At 36.9% G+C, this 20075-nt stretch overlaps 1 pseudogene; it reads right to left on the bottom strand.

Moving 5' to 3' along the window:
* Positions 1–500: 500 nt before the first annotated feature.
* On the bottom strand, positions 501–18647 carry LOC102958987 (annotated as a pseudogene).
* Between the last annotated feature and the right edge of the window lie 1428 nt (positions 18648–20075).

The raw sequence follows: 20075 nt of genomic DNA, 5'->3' as shown, positions 1-20075 counted from the left end.
ACCAAATAAATTCCAGGACTTTGCTTGGGTGACCCTTTTAACGGTGAACTCTAGGTCACAACACATTAACTGTCAGTTCAACCACACCGATGTTTGTGGAGACAATGGCTTCTGTGCCCAAGCGGGTTGCAAATAAATGTCAGCTGGAACCTGGCATCACCCTGAAGGAATCCTAACTTCATACTGTTGGTGTAGTTCACCAAGATGGCTTCAGAGTGGACTAACTTTACACAGCACATTAAAAAAAAAAAAATTATTCAGCATCATAATCAGATGATTACATTTAGCAATCAACAGCATGGGTGCGAAAAAAAATTCATTAAAACCCTTTGTTGGAATGCTTTACACTTTCCACAGAACAGAAACTAAAATAACCTGTTATACAATTAGTCACAAATACAGTCCTCGTGTTTTTTGCCCATACACATGAGTATTGTCTAAAACATGTCTTTGTAGCAGCTAGGCCCTGCCACCACTGTGCCTGTCTGAGTTCACAAATCTGTTGTAACCTGCAGCTTCCCTGTCACTTCTCTGGCTCTCCTCTCCTGCTAAGCTTTGTTTCCTGGCAGTAATTAAAACCTTCTGACACTGCCATAGCTACTGCTGCTGCTGAAATAGCCATAGCCACCTTGGTTTCATGGTTTGGCAGAGTAGTGGCCTCCACCACCATAACGGTCAGAACTTCTGCCTCCAAATTTCCTCCTTTCATGAGTCCAAAATTTGAAGACTGAATGTTGCAGTTGCCAAAATCATTATAGCTTCCACCACCTCCGAAGTTGCTTCCATCATTACCAAATTCATTGTAGCCATTCCCAATGCCACCATTTCTACCACCACCCCAACTGCCACCAAAGACACCTCGCCCACTGAAGTTTCCTTCATGACCAAAGTTGTCATTCCCACCAAAACCACCTCCACGACCACCACTAAAGTTTCCAGAACCACTTGGACCTCTTTGGCTGCATGAAACACTAGCCATCTCTTGCTCAGATAGAGCTCTCCTTACTTCACAGTCGTGGCCATTCATAGCACGGTATTTCTGAATGACAGTCTTGTCTACAGAGTCATGGTCATCAAATATTACAAAAGACAAGCTTCTCCTTTTGCCGCTGCCTTGGTCAGTCATGATTTCAATCACTTCAATTTTCCCATAGTGTTCAAAACAGTCTCTTAGACGTGTTCTTCAGTGTCTTCTTTAATGCCACCAACACAAATATTTTTCACAGTTAAGTGGGCATGAGGTCTTTGAGAATCTTCTCTTGAAATTATTCTCTTCTCTTTGGTTCCACACCTCTTCCATCCACTTTGCATGGCCTTGCATTCATGGCTGCATCCACCCCCTCCACAGGGGCATACGTGACTGACCCTAAGCCTCTGTAGAGTTTGGTGTTTGGCTCTCTCATCCCCACACAATCTGTAAGCATTCCCCATTGCCCAAAATGGCTCCTCAGATTCTCATCAGTTGTTTCAAAGCTCAAACCTCCGATGAAAAGCTTCCACAGCTGTTCAGGCCCTTTGGGAGACAGACCTAGATATGAGGGTGGTGGGAGGGGAGACTTTAACGATGCTTCCTCAGCAGTGTCCAGGGGCAGAAAGCGACTTACTCAACTTAAAAAAAAAAAATCCCCTCCAAGTATACTTTCTACAGTACTAGTCTAAAAATTTAGCATGGATTATACTTGTAGATCCAGGTTTAGAAACACATTTTCCAGGAACAGTCACTAAATGATTTTATCTGCTTGATTTCCCCATCCCTTATACTTTATGCTCTGGGGTCATTTCACATCTCTTTTGGTCAAAAATCATAGAAATATAAATGTTGATAATAGCAATGTCAACATTGTATTTTATCATTTCAAAGTACTTTCATAGGGATTAATATATTCGACATTTATGTCAGCTCTGTGAGATCTGAAAAGAATTATTCTCATCTTCATATTACAGATGAGAAAACTGAGGCATATTTAGGACATGGTATATCCTTAAGCCTAACAAGGGACGAAAGCAAAATTTCAGAGACTGAATCTGGGATTTTTTTTAAATTAAAACTTAAAGAAAAGAAGCACACTCTTGACAACACCTCAGAGAACTTTCCTTTATTATTAGTTGTTCCATGCATTTATGTTTTAACTAATCACTTGGAGTTAAAAGGAAATTAGAAGTTTATTTGCCTGAATAATCTCAAATCACTATGTGCATTCATACTAAAACATCCTTGTGTTTTTTCACATGTAAGAGATTTTTAATTTGTATCACATGAAGAGGTAGTCAGTTGTCACACTTTACATGCTGATGTTCTGTTTGATAGCAATCTATTTTTGTATTTTCTTTTATAACTGCTATGGAGTCCTTGTATTTGTGCAAATCCATTTCCATTTTTGGAATCATTAGGCATGCATAATGTAGTTCATTGCTATCAGAATTTCATGCTTATGTAATATAATTGACTCATAATAATTAGTGGGATGCTTATTTTTGCCTGAAGTTAGAAATTTTCATTTTTTTTCATTTTTGACTCCTGGGTCAAAGATATAAAGCTAAGTAGAAATTTGTATAATTATCTTGTGGATTTCCAAAGTTCCAGTATATCTAATCAATTTAAGTCATTAAATAGTTCTCTTTTTTTTATTTTTCAAAATCTGTAAATTCACAAAGATATAAAACCCTTCAGATGTAATTAAATTAAGAAATTATATTGTATTTCACGTTGCCTAACATAATTCTTATTATCAACATTCTTAGCCTATATACTCAAAATAATTTATTAAAATTTAATTTTAATCACTACATTGCTGGCATTTAAAAAAGCAAGACTTTTTTTTTCTTTTACCTCATTTGTTCCCAAACTTACTTCATTTGTTCATTCATGTCTCAACTATGCACTCTAAGTGTCCGATACTCAGGTAGGTAATTGAATAGAAAACTAAATAGGTCACATCCTTGTATTGACTTTATGTATTACAGATTCTAAAGGAGTAGGTGAAAATGGCCAAGGTAGAATATAAGAAATACTATAACAGAGGTATGTGTGTGTCACTTTGGTAACACAGAGGAAGAGGAAGACACATCCCATCTTCAGGTAGATTGGCTGTTGGGGAAGCTTTCCCAGAAAAAGCTGCTTTTAATCAGAGTCCTACAGTATTTGGAATAGTTTGCCAGATGTATGGTAGGAAATAGGGGAAAGGCACCAAAAAAAAAAACATATATCTTAATGTTCATGGATTTTTCAAGCAGAGGGAGCAAAATATTATTTGAAGAAAAGGAAAGGTATGTATGGGGCAGGTGGCTTAGCTGGGCGGGGCGGGGGGGACTTCTAAATGTTAAATTTGAAAGGGACACTGAATGAAGTATGGTTAAATGGTGGGTGATGGGACAAGGCAGAATGTGACTTACATCCTCCTTCCACACCCTAACAGCTGCTTCACCTTGGACAAATTACTCGATAGCTGTAAGTCCTGGTTTTCATATTTGAAATGTGTGGATGAATATGTACACACGTATGTACCATTTATGGGTTTTTCAGGTTTAAATAAAATAATAAAATTTATGTGGTGAACATAGTGCTGAGTTGTACTCAAATTTCAACTATCAATACTGTTATTATTCTTATTGCTACTATGATTAGTAGGGCTTCATTCCATAGGAAGATCATTCCAGCAGCTGTGGAGAGAACTCAGTGGTAGGGGAAAACACTGCAGGCTAGGAAATCTCTTTATGGAGTATTTCATCCATTCTGTCTACAGAATAAAACAGAATAATAATACTGATAATAAAACAAAAATATTATCTAAAATAATTTTGTACCCCATACCAGATAAACAGAACCAATATTTTAGACACACACACACACACACACACACACACACAGAGAGAGAAAGAGAGAGAGAGAGAGAGAGAGAGAGAGAGATAAAAAGAGAAACAGAGGACAGAGATACAGACAGGGAGGCAAAGAGGTAGAGAGAAACTTATTTTAAGGAATTAACTCCCGTGATTGTGGGGGCTAGAAACTCTAAAATCTGCAGGGTAGGTGGCAGGCTAGAAACGCAGACAGAATTTCTATGTTACAATCTTCTGGCAGAATTCCTTCTCCTTCCAGAAACCTCAATTTTTGCTCCTAAAGCCTTTAACTGGTCGGCCTTCACATTATGGAGGATAATAGGCTTTACTCAGTATCTACTGATTGTGAATGTTAATCATATCTAAAAATATGTGTAACTTCACAGAAATATCCAGGCTGGTGTTTGACCAAACAACTGAGCACATAGCCTTGCCAAGGCGACACATAAGATGAACCGTCGCAATAGGGCTAATGAAACCAAGGTTTAGCACACTCAGGTGATAACATGTGAAGGTGTAGGGGTATAACATGTAGTGGATAACATGTCGGAGATGTAGTGATAGTTGAAGCTGGAACTGGCATTCAAACCCCTGGTTATATGACTTCATATTCAGAATGTGTCACCCATCAGCTGTCCCATGTCCTAATAGGAGTAGATATGGGAAAGAAGGGATCCATGTGAAAACTATGACTATGTGCGGGAAATGAGGAAGCAGAAGGAGAGTAAAATTATTTCCTGTGGTTTATTTTTAATGATTAAGTGACTGGTACAGTGATTCCAAAAAGGGTCGATGGTGGGGATGAAGAAATGGTCTGTTTTGAATCAGGTAAGTTTGAGTCCTGCGAAGATCAACCTGTTACCTCCCTGAGTGAAAAAAAAAAAAAAAAAAAAAAAAAAATCTTGGATGGAAAAAAAAAGCATTGTTCCTTGGCCTCCTTCCTTTCCAAATATCATCTCTGCTGCGTGAAATGTCTTTCCACATTTATCCACACACAGCACCCAACTCCTCCTTCAAGTTTGAGATAGACTAGTGTCTTCCTTGTGAAGTCTTCTGAGTTTCCAGGCACACTTAGTCATCTTTCCTTGTGCCTCTATAGGGCACAGCTTTGTTAGTGCTGTCACACTCCACAGCAACCTCCTGGAGATGGGGACCCATGTCTGGCCCAGCTTAACAGCTCACAGAGTGCTTGGTCCTCAGCACTGGACAATAAGCCACCACTGAATGAATAAATATTGGCCTCCTCATTCTATTAATATAAGTATGCATATGGTTGATCAGGAGTATAAAATATTGCGATGTACTTATGGATCCTTTTAAATAGTCAGCATAAGTATGAGATAATAGGTTGACTGTCATATAATGTGTAACTATAACTATAAAGTAAAATGTTGTCCCTGAGCTCATTCATATCTCTGTTTGGTCTGTCTCAATGCTGACCCCAAATTATATATCATTCCTATATCTATATATTAATTTCCTTTCATACCGAAATGGGCAAACAAACTAGTCTTTTGTACTTTTCTTTTTTTTTTTTTTTTTTTTTTTTGGCATCTAGCCCAGGAATTATTTTCCTGAATTAAAATAAATAATAAAATAAAATAATAAATATAATACTTTATTTATTTTTTAATTCAGGAAAATAAGGTGGCTCTCTAATATTTTGATGTAGTTATATAACATTGTACTACAACTTAAAATTTTATAATCAAAAATTGTTCAAATTGTATTAACTAAAATTTAGTTAATTATAACAACTTTAGAAGTACATACTCTGCTCAAACTGTAATGAATATTAATTTATTTGGAAGGAAGAACAGGTGTGGATTTATATGTTGTATTCTGATTTTTTTCCAAAGTATGTATTCACTTTCAAGGACCTGAAATTCTGTCTGTCTTTGCAGCATTGGACACATCACAAACAGGTCAGATTCTTTTAGGGGCACATAGGTGTCCAGTGAAATTGTGCTTGGCAGTTCACATACCTGGTGCACACATGAATGACTGACCACAACATCTCTTTTCTCAGTTAGAGTCACTTTGTGATTCATTTTTGCATCTGTATATGGTTTTCAGGCCAAAAAATCAATGGATTAGCAGCAACTTTGAGCTGCACAATGGGTAAATACATAGGATTATCTTTTATAAAGACCTTAAATTTGAGTAATACTAGCATATAACATTCCAGAAAGGGAAATAGAATGCTCACTAACTTTCGTAAAAAATAATCATTCCATTGTAGTAAATAATGGAAATGCACAGATGACTTTATTTATAACCCTCAACTTTAAAGAAGCATAGAAAATATACATTTGTAGATAAAAGGATTTTTTTATTTTTTAATTTTTTTAAGTTTCTTTATTTATTTTGAGAAAGAGAGAGAGCACGAGTGAGGATGGGGCCGAGAGAGGGAGAGAGAATTCCAAGCAGGCTCCAGGCTGGAAGCTCAGAGCCCAATGTGGGGCTCGAATGAACCTATGAACCATGAGGTCATGACCTCAGCTAAGATCCAGTCACAGCTTAACCGACTGAGCCACCCAGGCACCCCTAAAAGGATATTTTTTTTTTAATTTTTTTTCATGTTTATTTATTTTTGAGACAGAGAGAGACAGAGCATGAATGGGGGAGGGTCAGAGAGAGAGGGAGACACAGAATCTGAAGCAGGCTCCAGGCTCTGAGCTGTCAGCACAGAGCCTGACGCGGGGCTCGAACTCACGGACCGTGAGATCATGACCTGAGCCGAAGTCAGACGCTTAACCGACTGAGCCACCCAGGCACCCCAAGGATATTTTTAAATACAGCATATTCTAATGTTAGAACTTTATTGTTCTAGTTACCCTTACCTAATGTGTTCTAGGTGAAATGTTAACTTCTTTATTCACTATTCTTTTACTAATTCTTCGTGTAGTGTAAATATTCTTAATTTTAAGCCTCTAAATAAACATAGAATTGCTAACTCAATAACAGTCTGTGAAATATAAAATATATTCTGTTCACTCAAAACTTTACATTTTCTTTATTATATTGAATCATTAAGTTATGTGGATAAATCACAAATTATAATGAGGTTATTTTATTCAATCCTAAATATATATTTTTTCTATAAATGTATCCTAGTCTTAAAATGAATGTGCATATTTGGATTAGTGTGTCTTATTCTGAATCTTCTCTTAGTTTTAAAAATTCAGATTTGTTTTAGCCTCTAGAGTGTTCTCAAAGAGTGCCTCCAGGAAGTTTCTAAGATGCCAGCCCTTTCTCCCTATCACATCTATAGTTTAAGGCATTTTAAGATGCTTTACATAATGATGTTGCCCTCATTTCTTTCTCTCTTGTATTTCTCAACTTTCTTTCTTGTAATAATTCAACAAACATTTACTGAGTGCCCACTAGGTGTCAGACAATCTCCTAGTAATTAACAAAAAAAAAAAAAAAAAAAAAAAAAAAAAAAAAAAGAAAAGAAAAAAAACCTTCCTTGATATCTTCACATATGTGGAAAGAATTAAGACGAGAAAGAGTAGTGTGAGAAAGAAGAAATTTTCTGCTATTTTCTCTTTGAAAATGTTGAAGTGGCCTGCTTCCTGAACACTTTCCAATTGGCACTGGTTTTACAGTTGATGGGATTAGAACACTATTTCTTTAAAAAATTGGTTTTGTGTAACAAATTAACACAGTAATGTTGTAATTACTCTCTTAAAGACTCATTTGTAGAAGATGTTGTATTGTTCACCCAGAAAATATTTTAAGGAAGTTTGTAAACAATATATTTTTCTATTTATTCATAAGACATTGTTGGAATGTCTACTATACAAAGGTCCTTTATACAATTTCTGTGAAGAAAACTTAAATTAAAAAATGGTACCTATTCTCAAGGAACTTACACGTAGCAAGAGAGAAATTAATATAATCAAGTTGGAATGCACATGCAAGCTGGAATGTGGACTTTATATTCTCAGTCAATAAAGACAGAATTTAGGTGCCAATATAAAACTTAATTCCATTCTTACACCTTTGGACAACTTCACATTAAAAACTCTGTGGCAAGAGCTATAAGATTTTGTTCATTTTAACGAAAGGTATGCAGTCTTAAAAGAAAATAAAAGTTCAAATTCAAGATTTGTTGGATGTCTTGATATTATATTCCAAAAGAGGTCCATTTCTTTCTTATGCAATGCACATTATTTTCAAAATGCTTAGACATGTTTCTAACTGAAAAGAGGCTTCAAAAAACTATAAAGTAAAGGCAACTACTTTATAAAAGGATTTTACAAATGTCTGCTTTAAAAGAAGACAAATAGTTTAAACAGACGATATGCTATAATCATAATTTACATGATTCTAAAATAAAAATTTAATCTACAAATTCATAGGTTGAATCTTTTTTAGATAGGTAATATCCAAATACATATCTTTGAAAATTCTTTATTATATCTTTTCTAAAATCTTCTGTTTCTCATGTTTCTTGTTTAATTGTATCGTTTTACTTTGTTGCTTTAGTCTCATTATAAAAGTTTTTTTTTCTAATATTGGGTGACTTTTGTTTAATCACTATCATTATTATTAATAGTAGCAGCAGTAGTCGTAGTAGTAATACTTGGAAATCCTATTCTAGTTCTAGTTTGCTGTAGTCTGTTCCTAGATGTTATACAAGATGGACAGCATGTACTGCTCCTACTGAGAAGTATGTGCCAAGGTCATGTCCTCTGGATATGAACTGTTCATCCCCTTCTGGGCATAATTAGCTTCTAAGAACGTTTCTCTAATCTCTTCATTCTCAGGAATGACACTGCTCCAGCTCTAGATCAAGTACCACTACAGTGAGTTCTGAGCAAAATGGGAAGAACTCAAATGGTCTAGCCATTCCAAATGTATCTCCGCCATTAGTAACCTTGACAACAAATGTTTCCAAGGCCATTGCTCCATCTCAGGAGCATTGACTTAGCTTGGCACACTCTAATGCCACTCCTACTTTTGCAGTAATTATATGCTGTACATGCTCTGGGTCATGGTTTCTTCAGGTTTGAGATGTGAACATGTCTATGTTCCAAATGTTAGAACTCCCTTCAGTATTTCTGTAAAGTGACGTCATTTTTTGTTGTTTTGTTAGACATCTATAGGTTTATTCTTACCTGTGAACTACCTTTCATTGAATGTTAAGTGACAGACAGAGTATATATATTTCTCACTTTATTATTTTTTTCCAGTGTTTTACCTCTTGTTCATGTTGTAAACCCATATTTATCTTTCAATACCCTGAACACTGTACTCTTTTTTTTACATAATTTGTTGCTTTAATAAAGATGTCGTTATTTGAAAATGTGTTTCTTTATTTGATTCTTTGTTTCCTTTCCTCAGGGAATGGCAACAATATTCCCTCACTCTCCCTACACAAAACTTTAGTCTTCATTTCCTCTTTAATCCTATTTCCTCCATTTAAACTATCCAGTAAGGTTTTCATAATCTGTTTGTTGTAACTGTTTTTTTTTTCTTCTAATACTTTATATTAAATGTTTTCAAATTTTCCTTCACTGTCTATTTTTCACTACCACTGTTTGTTTATACATCTACTGTTTCCTGACTGGCCCATTGTATTCATTTTGGTGGTCATTGCCTTGTTTAATGTGCCCCATAATGGATTTATTTCACAACAGATAATTTTTTTCATAAAATGCAAATCTGATCTCATTTTCCCACGAATCTCCAATGCCTCTGGAGAATGAACTATCATCCTAAATGGAGCACAAAATCCTTCATGATTTTCAGCTTTATCTCTTTTGGCTTTATCCTGGAATCCATTAAATTTGGAGTTCTTTGCTCTGATTCCCCAGGCTCTTTCTAATATCCTTGATTTTGCATAGATCTCAACTGAAACATCTAATCACACTAGTGTACACACATGGATGCTTCTTCAGAAAGATAGTCTCCAGATATTTCTTCAATACATATTGATTATGGATACTAAATGTTGAGCAAGTGGACTCTTGGTACCATTATTAAAACTCACCTTCCCTCTTGTTTTCTAAGTATTTCATCTCTGTCTTTAGGTTTCCCATATACTTCTTGAAGAAAAGACAACAACAACAAAAACAATAACAACAACAAACTTCCTCAGAAAAACATATAACAGTCCACTGGACACACCCTTTTTTTCACTCTTCTTATTCAGCACCAACCTAAGAAATTGCATTGGTGCTTCACCCTCCAGTAGAAAATACAAATCAGAGTTAACTTTCCAGTGTCAGATTGAGCCATATAAAATTAATAGTATTTTCTTGGTCAAAAATGTCAGATTTTGCCAATGTTATGTGATTTAACCTAGTATGTGTAGTATTTCATTCTACAAAATACTAGCAAAAGCCATTGTCTCTACCTTGTTACATTTCCAGTGATGATACGGTACTGCTGAGAGTTTGGTCTATCAGACACCTCACATGCTGAGCCACCACTTAATGTGTATTTGATTCAGATAAGATACCTTCTCTGGCTGAAATGGCTTTAGCACTTTAAAGAAATAGACTTTATTTTTTAAAGCAGTTTTAAGTTTACAACAAAATTGAGTGGAGTACAGAATTCCCATTTACCCTTCTGTCCCACACAGGACAGCCTCTCCCCACTATCTGTACCCCCTGACTAGAATGGGACATTTGTTATAATCAATAACACTACACTGGCACATCATAATTGCCCCAGATCCTTAGATTACATTGAGTCAACTCTTGGTTTTGTACATTCTATGGGTTGTGACAAAGGTCTAATGACAAGTATTCACCATTATAGTGTCATACAGAATACTTTGACCACACAAAAAGTCCTCTGTTCTCCACCTATTCATCCTTTCCTTTCTATCGCAATCCCTGGCATCCACTGACCTTTATACACCTCCATCGTTTTGTCTTCTCCAGAATGTCATATAGTTGGAATCATATGTTATGCAGCCTTTTCACATTGGCTTCTTTCCCTTAGTAGTGTGCATTTAGAGATTGTCTGTGTTTTTTCATGACATGATGGTTCATTTCTTTTTAGTGCTGAGCCATACTTACTTATACATCCATCTACTGAAGGACATCTTACTTGTTTATAAGTTTTGGCAGTTTGGGGTTTTTGTATGGACATATGTTTCAGCACACTTGGATCAATACCCAGTGCATGATTTCAGGATGGTAAAAGTAAATTTATTTTATAAGGAAAGACCAAACTGTCTTCTAAAGTAGCGATGCCATTTTGGATCAGGCTTTTACCACTTTTGCTTGCTAGGAGGACTCGTATACACTATTTAAATGGAGCCCAGTTATATTTTTTTTTTATGAAATTCTCACAATCTGCAGATAAATAGGCATTTTTTATCTATTCTACCAGAAAACTTATTTTTTTAAGCATATATTAAATAGATCCCAAATGAAACGAAATCTAGGAAAAGAGGGCAAATGTCCTTGTAAGGGTCAACTTACCTGAGAAAGGTTATGGTATATGATGGTAACTCATGCCAAATACCACACCTGAGTAATTGAGGAAAGCATGTTTTATGGAATATATATTATAGTTCACTTACATCTTCTTTCTGGACTCAGCCACACTAGTCTATGGCTGCATACAAATGAATTAAATTATAGGTTGCTTAGAGTTTCTCATGTGGGGGCCCTGATCTATTTTGGCACGAAGGGCCTGTCTGAGCACCACATGGGAAGAGAGACTTCCTACCCTCAACACTGAAGCAGTATTTGGCAGACTGGGAACAACAGCACAGTGCCCTCACACAGGGTGCTTCCTGTTAGAAACAGCTGCAGAGATGGCAGAAATCATCAGGGTTCGGGAATTTGACTGGAGGAGGGGACTGGTCACAGTTTTATCCCGTCTTTGAAACCATGACCTTTGAACAAAATTCTTAAGGAGTTGAGACCAGCACGTAGTGATGTCCAAGAATCAGTTGATTTGCAACTCATCGTTATGGATTAAGGATTGATAAAAATTACTTGGGAAAAGGAATCTGTAGGGGAATAAAACTTCAAAATCAGTAGAAGGCAGTGCCTTTGAAATATGGTTAGTATAATAAGTATGAAACAGAATCTACCAGTTATAGGAATAATTAGAGATCAAATAAAATAATGCATATTATTATACTTTGAAATAGCATCCTACAGAAAGTCAAGTATCATTTATTACAGAAATAAATATCTTGTAACTATACTTTAAAAACAATTAAAATTACTGCATTTTAATGCAGTTAATATCCCTTAATGGTTAAGATTAATATAAGAAGAACTTAAAACATTATTTCATCTAGTATGTAAACACAAATGTAGTTATTTGTTTCAATTTTATATATACTTTTTCTAATCTTGTGCAATGTTTGACATTACTATTATCGAAAAGAAAAAAATGAGTTCACATACTGCAGTACATAACTGGCCCGAGGAACTAAAAAATTCAGTGAAAGTGTTCAGGAGGGCTAACTTGTTACAATTTTTAACTTTTCACGTTGAAAAAATTATCATCATTAAATTTTAAAAATGTATTCACATGTTTAAATGCTTGCCAAACTGACAGTGAGTCTTTAAATATTATTGTTTTCCTCATCATTACACCAAGTGACACTGACAGAAACAAGGATATCTGCCAAGACGAAACATTTGTTTTTTCTTGCTTAAGAGGTAATAGAGGAGGGCCTAGAGATTCCCCAAATACTCAAATCTAGAGGAGATTTTAGAAAGAGCTGTTGCATCATTTGAAATTTCAGAATGCTTACACAAATTTATTGTAATATAGATTTGAATTGAATGTATTTTCTATGAGAGTAATAAATGATGGTATGCATTTGACTGATTAGAAAAGATTGTTAAATACAGTAGTGGTTACAGCATAGATTCAGGTGTGAAATTTACAGTGTCGAATCTTATTTTGACAAATTATTATCTCAGTGACCTTGGGTAAATTAACAGTACCTCTTTCACTGAGATGGTATGAGGATTTAATGAGTTGATAACTGTAAATAACTTAGAATAATGTGTTCAACACTCAAAATCAATCGGTGTAACTTACCTCATTAAGAGAATAAAGAATAAAATCTATATGATCATCTTAATAGATGTAGAAAAGGCATTTAACAAAATCTAAAAACCAGTCATAATAAACACCTTCAGTGACTTAGTTATAGAAGTAAACATCTTTAACATGATAAAATATTCCATGAAAAATCTATAGCTAACATAATACTTAGTAAACAGACTACAAATTAAGCTGATTGAGAACAAAGCAAGGATGTCTGTCTGCTCTCACTACTATTCAGTATTGTGCTGGAGTTCTTAGCCAATGCAAAAAGGAAAGAAAAAAATTAGTTCTGACAAGAACAGAAGAAAAAAAAATTTGTTTTGCAGAAAACATGATTGTTTTTATATAAAATACTAGTTAATCAGGAAAAGCTCTAAGATTACTAATAAATGAATTTAGCAAGATCATAGGGTTCAAATCAATCTGAATGACTTGATTATATTTTAGTATACTAGTAAACTATTAGAAATTACCATTTAAAAACACCACCATTCACAATAATTTTTAAAATTCATATATATGTATATATAATAACGGTAAGCCCACTAGAATGAAAATTTTTAAATAGAGCAGAGAGAAATTAAAGAAGGTCTAGATAAATGGAGAGATAGTTTATGTCATAAATTTAAAGGATTTAAATACTGTTAATACACAATGTAAATACTGTTAATACACAAGTCCTCTCAAAAATAATATACAAATTCAAGGTCCATCCCTGTAAATAATCCAAGAGGCTTTCTTATAGAAATTGACAAATTGATTTTAAAATGGACACACAAATGCAGAGGACCAAAACAGAAGACTTACACTACTTAATTTTAATACCATAGTTAGTATAAATAATTAGGAAAATGCAGTGGTGGGCAAATAGATCAATAGAACATCATAGAGTGTCCAGAAATAGACATAAACAGATATAATCAATTAAATTTTAATTCAAGCACCATGGTAATTAACTGGGGAAAGGCTTTTCTCTTCAATAAATGTTCTAAAACAACTGAAAATGTGCATGAGGGGAAATGAATCAATGTCCCTACCTCAAATGATTGATAAAAATTAAATTGAAAAGGATAATTGAACTGAATATAAGAGTTCAAACTATAAAGCTTCAGAAGAAAACTTAGGATGATATCTTTGCAACCTCTAAGTAGGTCAAGATTTCTTTTAAAAATACTAAGATTATTAAATATGGAATAAATCATGGATAAACTAGACTTTATAAAATTTATACATTTCTACTCCTCAAAATACATACTAATAAAATGAAAAGGTAATCCAAAAATTGGCAGAAAACTAAATAGATGTGAGGTTGTCAAAACTTGTATCCAGAATTATCTATATCTGTGTTTGCATGTGTGTATATGTATGCGTATATTTAACAATTCAATAATAAGGACTACAGTTTATAAAATGTGCAAGAGACTTCTGAATCCCATGAAAGGGTGCTCATGAGGGATGCAAATTAAAACCACCACGAAAAAGTACTTCACTTTCATGACTAATATTAAAGCCTGATATTATCAAATGTTAGTGAGTATGGGTGCTGTTGAATTTCAGATACATTTCTTCTGGGACTATAAGATGTTACAGTCACTTCAGAACATAGTTCGGCAGTGTCTTATAAACAAGACCTTTACTGTGTATGACCTATCAATTCCAACCCACTAAATATATGACTCAGCAGTTACTCCCAAGAGAATATTCATAAAAGCTTCATTCATTGTAATCAAAAGGGAAAAATGACATTAATATCCAGTAATGTCTTTATCCATTAATGGGTAAAGAAACTGAGGCATTCATGCAGTTCATATCTAGTAATAAAATGGACCAACTGATGCATGCAGTGACAGGAATGAATTTCAAAATTTTGTGGTAAAGGAAAGAGGCCACTCACAAGATGATACATATTGCACGATTCCATTTATATTAAACTCTAGACAGGCAGAACTAAGTAATGGTGACAGAAGTCAGAAATGTGTTTTGCACTGGAGGACTGGGGAGTATGGATTCACTGGCATATGACCTGATAAGTGTACAGCAGTGATGAAAATGTTCTACAGGTTAACTGGGGTGAAGATTACATATTTCACATATTTGGCGAGCCCCCCTCCCAAAGTCCTATACGTAGAACACACCTTATTAAAAAAGAAAACAGTCCACCTGAAAGCAAGATATTTTAATTCGTGACTACTGATCTATACCAAAAAACTGTGATAAGGAATTATTATATATAAAACCACATTATGATATCTATATAATTATATAAATAGATAATTACAAGTAGTTATAAAACAGTTTTATATGTATACACATAACAGCAATATAAGAGGATATGCATATATATATATATTTTGGTATGAAAGTGTCTACATATATACAGGTGTGTGTGTATATGTAACATAGGTAATATGTCTCCCAGAATACATCAGTAAATGTTAAAAAGATAGTTAAAAATGAACAAGAAAATTCAATATATATTTTAGTACATTTTAAAGCCTGATCTTCTTCATTCAACCACATGTTGAAAAGTTTATGTGAATATCAATATATTCAACTACATCTTAAAAAGCATGTTTATATATTTATATATTATAGTCATTATTCTTCCACACCTAGGTAAAGCTTATTTTTAATATGTTGGTGATTCATGCAGATTATTTTAAGGAGATAAATTTGGTTTGTACATTATTATTTTCAAAAAAGCAAGGAGTTTCTTTCTCTTTATTATAACAGAATAATGTGGGGTTTTTTTTCTTCCTTGTCCTAAATATTCTAAATAATTACAGTCTAAATCAAAAACACACTTAAAACCTTGGTAAGTAAATATGCCTTTGCTTCTTTTTTCTCTCCATCGGCAAAAAACAAAAGAGCAAGTATTAACTAACGTTTCCTTTAATCTTGTTCTTTCCCTATAATTTCAAATACACTTTTTTAAAATAATTGAGACACTATGAACCAAGATATAAGATGGGATGGTAGAATGTTAAGAAAGACTTAAGCCAACGAGCAAGCTTTGACCAAAGGAAAAACACATATCAGCTCCCATGACAGAATGTGAGATTGATGGAACTGGCCTTAATAATACCACTGAATGCTGATAACTTTGTGAGAATATATGAGAAGCCTATGTGGGAGGAATGGAAGGAATAGAACCCAACACTGGAGCAGCCACTGCCCTTGTGTGGGAGAAGACAAGAGGGCACACATTATGACAGAACCGGCTGGAGAAATGATATTACCTGTATTGTTGTTTCTTTGCAAGTTGACAAGAGGCATCTTACCCTACTGTTGGCTCACTAAGACAAGCAAGCACAGCCGATGCCATATGGCAGAGTAAGAATGGGACAGTTCTGGAGCTCATATGGATAATTAGCTACCAGCAATATGTAAAGCAAAGTATGTCAGTGCCTTCCTTCTTCTTTTTCCAGATCTACCTCCCATTAAGCACCATATTCGGAATGCTTGCAAATCACGACAGACAATTGCAGGCTAAGGATTGTGTAGTGACCTGAAACAGAAGAGATGAGAATTCAAGGACTTCCATTGTTGAGAGTTTAAACTACTCCATAATACTGCTGCCTTGGCAGTTTGTGTGACCAAGCAGTCTGCAGGGGATTTGAACCGACATTAGCCTCTCCCATAAGGCACAAGTGCATGCAAGTTCCTGATATGACTCCCCCAACTACCTTGTGATAAATATTTTTCCGTCCTCCCAGGGTCTTCCCTTTCTGTGTCAACATGTACTGGACATCTAATAAACTTACTAAGACCTGACTCCTTCAATCTAAATTGACCAATCTGGCCTTAGACCAGGAACCACAAAGCACTTCCCCTGTGGACCCTGATAAAAGCCTGTGCCCCAGGTACTGCGCCACTCCTGCCTATACCCTCTCTTACCCTTTTATGGGCCCTCAAGGTGTAATGTGTACCTCCTGCAGGACCCGTAAATTGAACTTTATTTCACTTTCCCTTGTTGTTCCCTGACTCACCGTTGGACACTTTACTCAACAAATGTTAATTTAACAAAGTCACAATGATTGGTTTCACCAACAGAACTGGGCAGATTGAGTCACATTTGCTATAGACCCCAGAGAATGCTTTTCAGATGCAAATGGTTTTCTGACTGATGCTCCCAGGTGGGTAATTCTATATGAGAAGGATCCAGTGCTTGCTGGCCTTCAGTTGTGCTACTTTTGGCTGCTTTGCACCAACTGTGCAGGGTTTTACATTGTACTCTCATCCCCAAATACAAGTTCTGAAAAAAGGCACAAGAATCCTCCTGAATCTCAGAGTAGTGATCATTGGAGCCAGTTAGAGGGGACAAGAATGTGCTTTCCACCTATTAACACCTTGTGGAGTAAAATTCCCAAAACATTGTTAGGTCTTGGGTATATTTCCTGACTCTAAGCACAAAGCCAGCTGCTGTCTGTTATGAGAATTGACTAAGATTTTTGCAGGGTCCTGGTGCACTAGTTAATGCCAGGACATGAGAATGCCATCCCCAGCCCAAGCGTGGGCTACTGTGAAAAGGTGCCAGGCAGAGCTCTTAGAAGACAGAGAGGGAGATTCCCCTTCCCTGGCCATTGTGTTTGGGAACTCCACCAAGACTCTGAGTTCTAACCAGTATGGTTGGGACACTCTCACTACTCAGGAAGGCAGGGCCCCTGACAAAGGCGAGAGTGGCTGGGGCACATGGTCTCTCTCTCACTGCATACCTTGCTGTCATACCTCATCTCCCGACCGCATGAATATCACAGGTCCCATCCCTGGTGTCACAAGGTCTAATAGCTGAATACAAATGGCTGAAACACCTAGTGCCAGCTCCCCTAGAACTTATGAGGAAGTTATAAAGCTTCTTACTAAATCTATAATGCCCATGGAAGGAGTAGGTACTCCTCAGTGTGACAGCAGAACAATGTGCCAAAGTTCCAGTTCTACATTCTCAAGGCCTAGGGGCCAGTCCTAAAATCTTGTCTCCCCGATTCCAGGGAGGTCAATTGGGACATGCTGGGGAGGAAAATCTGACTTCAAGTCAAGCTAGCTTCTGGAGACATTCCACTCTGTGGGATTTCTGAGGATGCTCTCCCAGACTTACAGCTGCTAACACTATTTATAGTACAGAGGATGGGCCTCTGTCCTGCGTAAGATCAAAGGAGCAGCCACTGAAGTTAGCTGACCTCAAGGGGTTAGCATTCACCTGAGGGCGTCAAAGTTCTCCTCGTAAAATATCAACTCACAAGCTTTGCGGTGGGCACAGCACATGTTAGATCTCTTCACTTTTGAGAAGCAATACATTACACATTTTCTCATTCCACCTAAGTCTGCTCATGCTCTTGGGGTGCCTGGGTGGCTCAGTTGGTTGATCATCCAACTCTTGGTTTCTGCTTCGGTCATAATCTCAACACTCCTGAGTTCAAGCCCCACGTTGGACTCTGTGCTGACAGCGCAGAATCTGCTTGTGATTCTCTCTCTGCCCCTCCCCTGTGTTCTCTCTCTCTCTCAAAATAAATTAATAAACATTTTTTTTTAAAGTCTACTTGTGGTTTTAGTTGCAAATCAGTGTCTTTCCATTGGTGAGAACCTCAATAAACTTCCTTGCAGCTGGCCGCGCAAGCCTTACAGCAGGCCCTGCCTTGACTCCCTCGGGGCTCAGACTTCTGAGTTGAGCCACAGGTGTGACTCCACCTCATGGGGACTAAACATGGTTCTATCTGGTTGCCCACGAGGTTCTGGATGAAACGCCTTCTCCAGATAGCAGCCAGGTACATATCACTCAAACAACAAAGTTTGACAGCCCACTGGACTCTTTACAGACAGAGGCACTATCAGTCTCACAGTTCATACTGCTTCACACAAGTCCCCAACCGCCTTGGGTCAGGGATGCAAACCAATAGCCTCAGCATGGCTACTGAGGTCTCACTGTTAAAAAGGAATGGGGTGCCATCGGGAAAGAGTTAATTTGGTGTCAAGGGCTTTTCTAGATAATAGGAGGATGTAGCATCTCCCATGCTCAGCCTCTTGCCCACGGACATTGAGGTGGGTATTCCCACAAGGGGCCCCTCTAGCAGTCAGGAGAACTGGAGGCCAACTGGCTGAAGTGGAAAGGGAGTCAGTATTCTTCAACAAGAGCAGTGCCACCATCCTGCATGATGTAGCCTGCTGGGAGACTGCATCATTTCGTCCTGCTAGTGGCATGTCCCTAGTTGAGGATGCCTCCTCCTGGCTTGGCCCATCTGACAAAACTGACAGAATCGGTGGCAGCGAGCTTGGCTCTGCAACAAGCCCTAAAAATAAAATTCCAAAGAACACATTTTTTACTGATCCCCGGGTGGTAGCCAGTGGGCTCACAAGTTGGTCTGGACAATGACAAAACGATAATGTCATGATTCAAGGGAAGTCTCTCAAGATACAGCCAACTCATAGGGCCAATTGTGATCCCGGGTGTTTGTGCACACGTGCCAGCAAGCACCAGAAGCACATTGTAAGAACATTGCAAACTCCTTATCCGAATTGCGTGCTAGTTCCAAGGCCCCACATGAGCCACCTCCTAGAGAGTCAGTCACAAATCCAGATACTACTGTTCCCCCCAGAGGGGATACACCTATTAGAAGAGTGGACCCTTATTACATCAGGCAATATGGGAGTAACGGAACTCTCTGACTGGGCCTACAGGTGCAGATCCCCCTTCACTCTGGCTCTAGCCAATGTGGTGGTAAATAATTGCCCATTTTTGTTCCCCCCCAAAATCTGGAAGGCTCCCAAGTGGGGAAATGTGCTGCTGCACTACAGACCCTAGTCAAGAAAGCAAACTGATGTTTTTGAACCACTGCACCCTCCAGGGTGGCTGGTTGGTATGCAGCTGCCATCATTGATACTTTCACGGGATTCCTGGATTGCTTCCTCCAGAAATCCTGCTTCCCGTCATGTAAACTCCTTCTTAATCAGGTATGTGTTCATTTTCTCAGGCCCACCAGATGTTATAGATTCAGTCTAAGGTTCTCATTTCATTTCCCAAGCTGTTCCATCATGGGCTATAGAACTTGGAATCTCATGGAATTTCCACCTAGCTTACTAGCCCCAAGCAGCTGGACTTAGAGAGAGGCATAAAGTCTACTCAAACATATGCTCCTTAAGCTTTTAAATGATAAATGATCCCCCGAATGGACAGATATTTTACCCCAAACTCTAATATAGCT

The sequence above is a fragment of the Panthera tigris genome, chromosome A1 (genome assembly GCF_018350195.1).
Source record: "Panthera tigris isolate Pti1 chromosome A1, P.tigris_Pti1_mat1.1, whole genome shotgun sequence".
NCBI lineage: Eukaryota > Metazoa > Chordata > Mammalia > Carnivora > Felidae > Panthera > Panthera tigris.
This window is presented reverse-complemented; position numbering and strand designations above follow the sequence as displayed.